The sequence below is a fragment of the Catharus ustulatus genome, chromosome 1 (assembly GCF_009819885.2).
Source record: "Catharus ustulatus isolate bCatUst1 chromosome 1, bCatUst1.pri.v2, whole genome shotgun sequence".
In the NCBI taxonomy this organism is placed as follows: Eukaryota; Metazoa; Chordata; class Aves; order Passeriformes; family Turdidae; genus Catharus; species Catharus ustulatus.
Genome location: NC_046221.1, coordinates 26,348,800 through 26,360,424, shown reverse-complemented (window position 1 = coordinate 26,360,424; position 11,625 = coordinate 26,348,800).

The window sequence follows — 11,625 nt, the reverse complement described above, 5'->3', positions numbered from 1 at the left end:
TGAATTTCCTGACATCTCAGGAAAGAGTGTATGGAAAAGGTCCAAATTTTTGGCACTGATACTACAAAAATCTGAAGTCAGCATGGGGGAGAAGGAGGTGAAAGTAGGCTCATTCAGATGACTGAGATTCAGGATATGATGGTTTTGCTCTGTTTAACCACAAATGGACGTACTCTGACTTGACGTACTTTTCCTCATCATCTTTATCCCCATTTATGCATTATATTAATTCTATTAATCATTCCATATGAGAAGAAGTAACAAAAAGATTGTTTCAGAAACTGAGCAATGCTTACCAATGAATTACCTGCTATTAGAATAAATGTAAGTTGGGATATCAGAGCTGGGACAACTGCTTCCAGCAAGAACCAAATCTACACATTAGTACCACAGTCACACTCAAGGAATGAGCCAAGGATGGGTTGCAAACCATTCCTGTTCAGATGTAAATGCATGTTTTACATGAAGCAGGTATTTTAATCGCACTTAATTAGGGGAATTTTTCTCTGAATGAGATCCTGGAGTTAGAAAATGGCACTAGCAAGTGATTAATATCCATTATTGATGGATATCTTATTGGATGGAAGCTTATGATATCAGTTTAAATATGTGCAATTAATCCTGATATACAGCAGTGCCCTGTCCATGTCTGCAAATCTTAGCTGGCATCACTTAAAAGTTTGCTCTCTATTTAATACTAAGATAAAGCTGTTTCTCATAATGGCATAAACCCCCATTTCCCATGGAAAACTTGAGTGGAAGAAGCTGGGTGCAAAAACATCAACAAAATATTTTGTAACTAATACCACAATATTTCAAAGATTTCTTTATTAAAGCCTTTTGTCATGTTGTCTTTAAGTTGTTTCTACTCTGTGACAGTACAAAACAAAACACTCTTGTGAAGTTTCAAAATGCATTAGATTAAAAGGATGTGTTCCATTTTTGGTAACTGCATTTGTTAACAACAGATAATATTTGTTTAGAAAATGGATAAAGAAATTCTTTTAATATCACTTCTTTACTCAAGAGTAACCTCTTGTAAAAGGTCTATTATTTATTCCTTCAGACTTTATTAAATATAGAGCATAGCTTGCATCCTGCTTGCAGGTTACTTACTATATCTTGTGGTTAGTGAAAAATGCAATCATCTTTTAAAAAAAAATTATAGATAGATACCATTTTTAGAGGATAACCTCAGGTTCCTCAAAATAAAACTGCCCAGAGATGATCCCCTTATAAACTGACTTGACTTTGATTACTGACTTTAAGGAAGTAGACAAATTCAGTGAGAACTATCTAAATGCACTGTTGGGAGGAGGGCATGAATGGCCACATTGCAAGGAATTTGCTATTTTTGGACTCTTGCGTTACTGAAAAACAAAAAAATACCAAACCAAACCAAATCCAAACCTAAACCCAAAACCAAAAACAAAACAAAGACCACAACAAACAAAAACAAAACTAAAACAAAGACCACAACAAACAAAAACAAAACCAAAACAAAAGCAAAAACAAAACCAAAACAAAGACAAAAGCAAAAACAAACAAACCCCTCAAAAAAACAAAAAGAGGAATGAAAAATATTAGCAAAAATTAAGTTAGGTTGTCTAGATATTGCTAAAGTAGTTGATATTTAAGACTGTAGCTAAGTGATGCATCTCTCTAGACCACAGCAAGGCAGCTCTCAAGGCTCTGTGTTCTGGTGTTGGATGCCTGGCTTTGCACACCAGTTTTCCCAGGATCATTACATGCCTGCAACTGCTAAAAGTAATTTTCTAACTGGACTAAGTTTTTCATTCTTACACCAGTTACACATTTCCTGAAATACCTGTTCTGTAAAACTCTTTAGTAAAGTCATTTATCAGTGGCAGATGAGGTTCCTCAATATCAGACTTTGCTGTGAGCAAGTTCCATTTATCTCTGCACATTTATCTTTCAGCTTTATTTCATGCTACTGGTTTTAGATTAACCATACACTTTTCTCCAGACCCAGGTACACCACAGCAGCTCTCACCTCACTGCCTCTGCATCATCCTGAATGCTCAGTGGACTTCCCCCTTTCACCCAGCTATATCCAGAGCTATAAAACAGTGTGGCAAGCCTGCAGCCTTGGTGTGCCAGGTCAAAGAGAAGAAGAGAAGCACACCAGCAGTGTCTCAAGGGCTCTGATAACATCAGCTGTGAACCACTCTGCTCCTGCTTTCCACCAGACCACCAGGAGAGAGACCAGTGCCTGGAACCTGAGTTGCACACCCCTCTCAGGACCTCTAGGGTCACTAGCCACGACAATAAAGACAGTGTCAAATTCTCACCTTGCAGGGAAAGTGCTTGGGCATTCCCACATAGACCCAAGCTGTATCAATCCATGGAGTTCTGTGATTTGTGGGACCTCCACCATGAGCTGGCTGAGCCACAGAAGCAGTGATGTGGTGAGCTTGGGGATGGGGCTCCTTCTGTCTGTCCAAGGCTCTCTCCAAGCTCTGGGTGCTCACACTGGTACTCCCAGCACCTTCTCCAGCACATCTTCAGCCCTGGGACACAGCTGAAGTCCCTCAGCTCTTCTCTGTGCAAGCTAATCTTCAAGGCTGAGTTTACACAGAGCAATTTAATGATGAAAGAATAAAGAGGATGACAGGACAGGTATTTCAGGGTTTTTTTCCAAATTCTTTGTGGGATTTACAGCTGGTTTAGAGAGGATATATGCTATTGATATTAAAGAACTATCGTAACCACAATTGTGACACATACTTAAATAATAGATTTCCAGAACTTCTGAGGCATAGGTTGAAATTCATAGACAGCAGGCATTCTTCAGAGCTGCTCTTGAACCAAGCATGAGTCAACACAGTGGTTTTAGCCATGAAAAACTGGAATATTTGTAAGAAACTGATTAACAAAACGGAACATGTACACTCATCTGTCTGAGCAATTCATGTGAAATTTGAGGAGGAAAATAATCAATAATTCCACATTTTTATACATCTCAGTGTCCTACAGACACCATGTTCCCCATGGAGCAAGTCAGTCCAAGCAAGCTGACAGATACAGGCACACAGTGGCCTAGAGCAGCAGTGAGAACACTTCCCAAGAAAAATTAAATTGCAATGAATCACTATGATGAATAGCCTGGAGCAACAGCTCATCCTGTGAAGAACCATTTAAAAAATGTTTTTCTCTTCTGTCAATGAAGTATTGTTCCATCAGAAAGCACTGATGAATGAGTTATGCTGGACCCATCTCCACAGCAAGATGAATCTGCCTATTCCCAGGGATGCAGTGTGAGGTTAGCGAGCCCATCCATGAACCAGGACACTTCTGCAGCATTTCAGTGCAGGCAAGGATGCAAAACGGCAGCTTCTGGCTGGCATGGCTTTAGAAGAGCTGAGCCAGCAGCTCCCTCTGCAATGTGCTCTAAGAGCCATCAGGTGCAACAAAAACTTGTTCATATATGGAAAAATAAGGGGAGCTTGGGGCTGTAAAACAAAACAAAGGGCTGTAAACCTGTTTCTAAGTGAGCCAATCATTACAAAATCAGGATCGTGTTTTTCAAGAGCATAACAAGGTTTCACAATGGAAATTAGGTCAGATCTGTGCTCCTCATCTTTAACAGAGGTTACCAGGGACCTAGTTAGAACATATGTGCCATTGTCATATGTTTCCTGAGTAAAGCAGATTTGAAAAAATAGATTGAAATAGGGAAAACATCATGCTTTTAAAGATTGGGAAATGTTTCATAAAGATCATGTGCCATTAAACTCACAGCAAGAAAAGTAGGATGAAATATAACCCACTCATGCCTGCACCTATGGAGAACCTCCTCTAGCTAATTTGAGCCAGACTGGATCCTGTAAATCTGTAATAATTTGAGGCAGTCATTCTCATCTCTCTGAGAAACTCAGGTTTCAAAACAAATCAGAGGAAATTGTGTCTGTCTCAGGACAGCAATGTTGGACAAGTCCTTGCCACTAACACCTGCACCCTGCCTAACTCTGTAATTGACATTCAGACACTCTGGGCACAATTTCAAAGCACAAGGTCCTCTTCTGTTTCTTTTTTTTTGTAACTTAACAAAATGTTAGCACTTCATTAATGTTAGCTGCATTTCCCAGTAAACTTTTAATATTCATTCACTTCTCATGACAGCCCACAGTTGGGTGTTTCTGGGTGTCTCAGCCTGAGTTAAGAAGTAAATAATGTTTTCCATGTCTGAAAAGACTGACATTTGGAGATCTTAGCATCCTTCTCACTGGAGCTTTGGGCAGAGGAGGAGGTAAGACACCTGCCCACTCTTCCAGCACCTATTCCAGCACCTTCTGTCCTTTGCATCCTAACAGCACAGTAGCATCTACAGAGGCATCCCTAAAATTGACTGGATGGGTCAGAAAATATCCAGCCTGTCTTTTCTAGTGACACAGCAGAATTTTTAGATCCATTTGAAAATTACTATTTTCTTACTTTTCAGAGACAGAAAGACTCAGGTTTACAGTGATAGTTAATAACGCCTCCATAATAACCTCATAAAAAATTCATTTTTTAGTTCAGTTGCTAGCAAAGGGATTTGGATGTAAATTTGAACTCTGACAGGGCTGGGATTACTAGGGATATATAAAATGTATATGCAGGTGACCTGTTTTTGCAGCACTTCCCACAAGAAGCTGGTATCAAACACTACAAATATTTTCAAATTTTGATGCTAAAAAGAGCTCTCCTCATATGTTTTACCAAGAGGTGATGACAAAGTTTCTTCCCTAACGAGACAGGCTTGGGACCCCAAGCATCCTGCACCAAAAGAGTTCACCTGGACAGGTGAGCAAGGCTCAGTGCTCCAGCCCAGCTTCTGGGGAAGCTGTGCCAACAGCAAGGAGCTATGAAAATGAGTCTTGGCAAGGGCAGAGGCATTTGCAATATCCGTGTGATTAATGCAAGCCATGCTTGCAAAAACACATAGCAAACCTTGACCTGCATTAGTCACATTAGAAGGAGAATTATTTTGCCTGTCACTGTGATTAGGCTGTGTCAGAAGGAAACTTCTTCCATATTGGCAGCTACTAATATTTACTGGAATGCTTTAAAGCATTATTTAACTAAACTTCATTTCACTGTGACTAAGGCCTTCTCTCTCACTCTTTTCACACAATTGCCTTCATTGTACTGCTTTTGTCCCGATTTTTTGTGGGGTTTGGGTTTTTTTATTTACTAGTTATGGAATTTTTAGTGACTTTTTGATTAAACCAAATACTGAGCCTTTCTAGTTTCTGAATTGTTTCACTTTGCTGTAGAAACAGGAAATAACAACAGTATGCAAGGAATTTTTCACAGTATCTATGTTTCTCCTGCCTACTTGGGAGGATCACAGAGCTCTGCAGGATATAAGAATTCTCTTTCACTCAGACAAAAAAAATCACATAAGATCTGGTTCCAGAAATGACAAAGATTTTTGTGGAAAAAGAAAATTAAAAAAAAAAAAAAAGAGAGAGAGAGAGATAGTTTTTAGGCAAGCCAGTAAAAATTAACATTTGCAGCATCAGCAGGAGTTTGAATCTGGGTCTGCTGCATTTCCATGTTCAGCCCACTCCCTCCCTCCCTCTCTCTGACTCACCACAATTAAAGCAAAAGATTCTATCTCAAGGGATGTCCTTCTGTAGGGATCTTCATCTTCAGCCAATCTACATTTTGTGATGAAAATATATTTCATGCATCATACCTTCAGTTAATTGTAATATTTCCAGGAATCAATTTTTTTAAAATCCAAAACTACTCCAGATAGTGGAGACTTTGCATCCAAAAATTCTTTTTAACTTCTTTTTTTAAATTTCAGGACTGATCCATTACCTTATCAGGGATAATGGAGAGCATGTTGCTTCTTGTGTAACAGTGCTAATGTATTGCATTTATCAGATTTGGTAATTTTCTATTTACAGGAAGCCAACATTTACCAGTCATTAGTCTTTATCCTTTTCATCCTTTGCAGCAAGGAGTGATCTGTATTTTCTCCAGTGGAGCCACTGAGATTTGTAAGCCATACAGCCTTGAATCTGATATTATTCACAATGGGAGCACTCTCTCAAATTAACTTATTGCAGAGAAATGTAAATCAATTATGTTTACAGCTCTCAACAAACAGAATTAAAATGTTCCACCAGTCTGCTTCGAATTCCTAATCATTTTTGTGATTAACCCAGTGTCTGGGATTTGCAAGAGAGTAGGAGATGAATTGGTTTCTCTTCATTATCTGACACAGTTCAGTTATTCCTGAGGTGTCCTGAAAAAACAAGCAGCCAAGCAAATTCCCCTTAAATAGCTAGCCATCAAGAAATGGATAACACCCACTGCCATTCCTCAGGACCACTGTGTAGCATATGTGCAAGTCAGAAGGTCATGCTTTTGAGATGGCAACTAAAGCAAATTCAATCCCAGTCCAAGAATGAGCACACAGCCAGCCTGGCAGGCCAGCCTGCTCACAAACTGTGAGAAGGCAACAGAATTGGGTGCATGATATGCAGAAATGCAATTTTTGAAAATAATGAGCAGCATCCAAAAATGTGAAGCTCAAATACCACTCGTCTCCCCACCATAACAATTTAATACTGTTCTCTGCAGTAGCCATCTCCCATTGATTCCATTTCATTTGGACCAGTACAATAAGAAGGTTTTGATTATCCCTGGGATCTGTCTGCTTTTGCAATCACATTAAAAGCTAATCCCTAAGTGTATGTTTGATTGTCTCCTGGCTCCAAAGAGCCATTTGGGACAGAAGAGGTCTTCCTTACACCACTCTGAAGATCCTGCTCCCTGCTGGCAGCCATCTGGGGTTGCATCCAAGCTCCCCATCCCTTTCCTGGGGAGAGCAGGGATGTCCTGGGGGACACCTTGTCACTCTCTACAAGTAGGTTGTAGTGAGGTGGAGGTCAATCTGTTCTCTCAAGTAACAAGCAACAGGATGAAAGGAAATGGCATCAGGTTCTGTCAAGGGAGGTTTAGATGAGATATCATGAAAAATTTCTTCATGGAAATTGTTAAGCGCTGGGAACAGCCTGACCAGGTAGAGTCACCATCCCTGTGGGTATTTAAAGGATGTATAGATGTGGTACTTACAGATATGGTCTTTAAGGTCTTTTCCAACCTAGACTATTCTATGATCCAATGATTCCATTTCTGAAGGACATGTGTCTTTCAGATATGCCAAAAAAAATACCAGGGATGGAGCATTTTACCTTTTTGTACAGTAAGACACCATCACTATAATCACTTTTGTCTTCCCAGCACACATGTGAAGCAGAAGCTGCCCCATCAGACAAATGGGAGACTCTGGCAGTCTGGGCACCTGACAGCTGCCTAGGTAACCCTCCATAGAAGTGCACTAATTCAGGAGAATCCAGTGTGCTCATACAGCCCAAGAGCCCAGACAACTTTTCTGAGATGCAATGGCTGGGTCAGGTCTGCACGAGACACAGCCTGAGCTGCCAGACAGACTGTGCTCACTCCACCCCATGAGAATTTGGCCAGCTGGGAGAGAAAGGAGCAGCCTCCACCCAGAGCAGAGACAAGCTCCACAGCTGCAGGAGCCCAGCTCCTCCTGCACTCCAGATGTGCAGGTTCCCATGGGACAGGCTCTGCAAGCCCCTGCACCAAAGCACAGCTGCATTCAGCAGGAGCACTGCTCTTACAAAGAGCTTGCTGTGCTCAGCAGGCTTCATCCATGTCTGAATTTCAACAGCCCAGATCCTTCACATCCTTATGTAAATCCCTGCTCAGTCTAGACTGACAAAATACATACCTTATGCAAAAGCCTGCACTGATTTCTACAAATCCAGCATTTAGTGGCTTGACACACTGATGGAATATCACATTTTTTATTCCAACCTTATAATCAGAAAGTCAGAATTACAGTAAAATGGAATCTTTTCTATCCTCTGTTTTAAAAGGTCTAATTATTTTATTATTCAGTGTATATACACGCAGATAAGTAATAATTATTCTGAGTATTATCTGCATAATAGAGCCAGTTAATGCTCAGAGATAATAGCACAGAGACAGCTCATTATACCAATTTGTACAAAAATAACATAATTATTTTCTTCTTCTGAACAAACTTGTTCTGGTGTGATAAGAGCAAGTTTCAATCACTTCTTTATTTGCTGAAAGATTAAACGCTACGCAGCCAGTAAAGCGATTATTATTTTAATGATGAATCATCATGTGCAATGAGGAATTAGCTATCCAAAGGATTTGAAACCAAATTCATATAAGGCTACATTAAATTAGGATGCTTCTGAAATTATTGCATGTCTGTTTCTAAATAGCCTTCTTACCGGAAATATCACTTAGGAGTTCATCCTGCTAACAGCTGAGAAAACTCAGATGAGCATGGAGAGGCAGAAATGGTGATGTTTCCCAGTCTGCAAGTTTGACATGCAGAAAACCAGATCAGCCACTGAGTGTTTGGTTTCACCAAGGCTGAACTTACACTCCAAAGCAGGACAACAGCAACACAGAAAGCAGCTTTCCTGCAAAAAGACATCTTTGCTCCCTGATAACCCAGTGGCCTGGAGTATCAGGATCCCTGGTGGATCTAGCAGCCTGCTGTCCTCAAAGGGAATGTGGAAGTCCTGTGACAAAGTATGTGTTTTATTTTTCCAGCCCTTTTCTCCTTCATCACTACTGATCCAAGCCCTCTACATTCAGTACTTCTTTATCTAATCCTCTACTCCACTTCTACCCTGAAATAAAAAAAAAAACTCTGGGAAAAAACCAGAAAATATAAAACAAATGAAACCAATGTTTGCCACTCTTGGCTCCTGTTTCTCTTACTCCAGCATCTCTCCCAAAATCAGCTGTGCCCCAGAGCTGTGTCCTGGGAGAAGGGCTGAGCAGTAAGGAGGAGACTGCCACCACCTCCTTTTCTTGTGGGATGGGGCTGCCAGGGCCAGAGACTCTGGTGAAACGAGTTACTTTCAAGAAGGAAAATAAGGGAGGACAAAGGAAGAACTAGAATAAAATCTCCATGGAAAATGAAGACTTTAATTTCAAGCTTTTCTGTCTTGCATCCCTTGGAGTCTGTCCTGCAATGGAAAAAGAAAATCATTACCATATTGAACACAATTTCATAACTTACTTCTGCTTTTGATGAAAACTCATTTGTGGTAGGTTTTACTCTGCACCAGCATTTATGTATGTGCTCAGGGAAAGGGAAGGTTCCCCTTAATCAAATGAAATACTGTTCTTGCCTCTAGACAGACATTATGGATCCTTGCAATTTCTATCTTGCAACAGATAGAAATTCTTCACCTGAGACTGAATTTTTCTGCAGCTTTGGGTTTTTTCTACACCAGCTGTGTGAGGGTGAGCAATGAGCAATGCTGCTCCTCAGCCACGACCTGTGCTGCTCTGACTGGAAACTCAGGCGGTTCTCAGGCCAAGATGCTGGCAAATCTCCTCCTCTAATACAAGCAGCAGGAGCCTGGTTCCATGGACACGGGTGAACCTTGCCATCTTCTCCCCTGTATCTGGGGCTTACTGGAGGAATGTGGCTTGTCCTTGTTCTGGATTCCAGTTAGTCAGTGATGCTGCCAGTTGCAGATCTTACTTCTACAATTCCGATGGATTTATTTTCTGTGGATTAGAATGGGCATTTTTATCATCTGAATTGCATGAGCCACCATTCACAGGAATATAGTACCTCTATAAATATTTCATAGAAATATGCCAAGTACTATAAATTGTTCCATACCCTGCTCCCAAGCATCATGGAAGCATGGTGCACACCAAAGACCTAGGAAAGCCTGTGGCCCAAAGTCTAGGAGGAGCTGCCTGTCCCATCTGTTGGAAAGAAAATACACCAAAAATCTTGCTCCGACAAGGTGTTCACCTGCATGTCAAATCTCCATGACAGCTCTGAATTTTCACAGCATGCAATCTGGACAGAATGTCAGAAAGAGCAGAGAAAACCTTCATATTTATGGCAGAGACTGAGTCTAGCAACCAGTCACATTCCTGGGGCTTGGGAAGCCTTCTCCATGCTGAATGAGTCTGACTGGGGATGGCACAGGGCAGGGAAGTGGTACTTGCAGCAGAGGCTCAGAGAGCAGCTGTACCAAGAGCTTCTTCACACCCTCCACAACCTCTTACATCTGCTTATCCCCTCACCATGCCCTCCAAAGGTGACCTCTGTAGCTGCCCCCTCTCCCCCTGATGAGCAGATGTGCTTTTCATGCAGCAGATGTTGCTGCATACTTGGTACTTGGCACAGGAAGTGAGATTCATTTCTAAAACAAAAATACACAAGCAGTCTATTTTGGGGCTTACTGACAACGTTTATTTAAAAGTCCATTTTTTATTTAAAGATGTGGCATTTTAAGGTCATGCTGTTTAAAATGTTGGTGTTCCAGGTGCTATGCATTGACCTGAGGCTAGAAACCACATCTAAGCAGCCTGTCCACACCAAAGCATCTGAGTAATTTCTAGAAAGGCTCACTTGCAGTCCATGACAGACAGCACAAAGGTTCCCACCTAATCCCTTCTGTGGTACGTTAAAATTAATTCAGAAAATCCACACAGATCCTTTGGAGTGACGACAGAAGCCCCTGCTCATTTGCACAGAGGAGATCTCTATTGCAGAGGCCAGGGCAGTGGATCCCGAGCTTCCTGAAGCTTCTGATGTTTCAGTAAAATAGCATCAATTTCAATAATCTTAACCAGGTTTGCAAACCTCAAGCAGATTTTCTTACCTGCAAAGGGGAAGAGCTAAGAAGTTTTTTTCCAAGTCAGGCTTTCCATATTTTTCAGCTGAAAAGCAAACAGTTCATTGTTTTGTGGAGTATAGCCCAGGCATTTTCAAATTTCTTAAGATTTAGTTATAGTAATTTCACGATTACAAGCTGCACCTGATTATAAGCCACACTTTCGTTCACAATGAGGATCCGCGTGCAACTTTCACAAAGTTGCCAAATAGTAACAGAATCGCAGGAACGTGGGGTTTACTGGCTTGGCCCTGCTCGGGGCAGCTGCCAGGGAGTGGTCCCGGCCCCACTCGCCGCTGCCACCGGGAAGCAGGGGAGCAGCATCCCTGGCTACTGCCGCCACCGCGCTTCCCGGAGCCAGGCAGCGCTGCTGCACTTCCTGAGGCCGGGCAGGCTCTGGCTTGGCTTGGGGCTGCTGCGGGCTCGGACTTCTGAGTTGGGAAATTTCCAAAATTTATTCATATATTGGTCACTCCAGAGTGTAAGCCGCACTTCCGGGTTAGGAGCAAAATTTTAATCAAAATGGTGCGGCTTATAATTGCGAAATTACTGTAGTTACAGGAACTTTTTATACTGGTGTTAAGAACCCTTGTCATTAATTTTTGTATTTACTCCCAAACTTGAAAAGAAACAGCCCCAATTTTTAACTCATCAAGTAGTTTTTATGGTAATAAAGAAATGACTTAAACTGAGCAAAAGAAAGAACAGAGTTGTTAAGGCTGGAAAAGATCTCCAAGATCATAGAGTCCAACCTGGCAAGAACTGTCTTCAAGCTACCATCAGTTTCTTAACATGCACAAAACATTTGAAGACATCCTTGGGTTAAAACAATCCCCCAGATCCCCTTTCCAGTTCTCTAGATGTTTACTCAGGAGTTCATTTACTC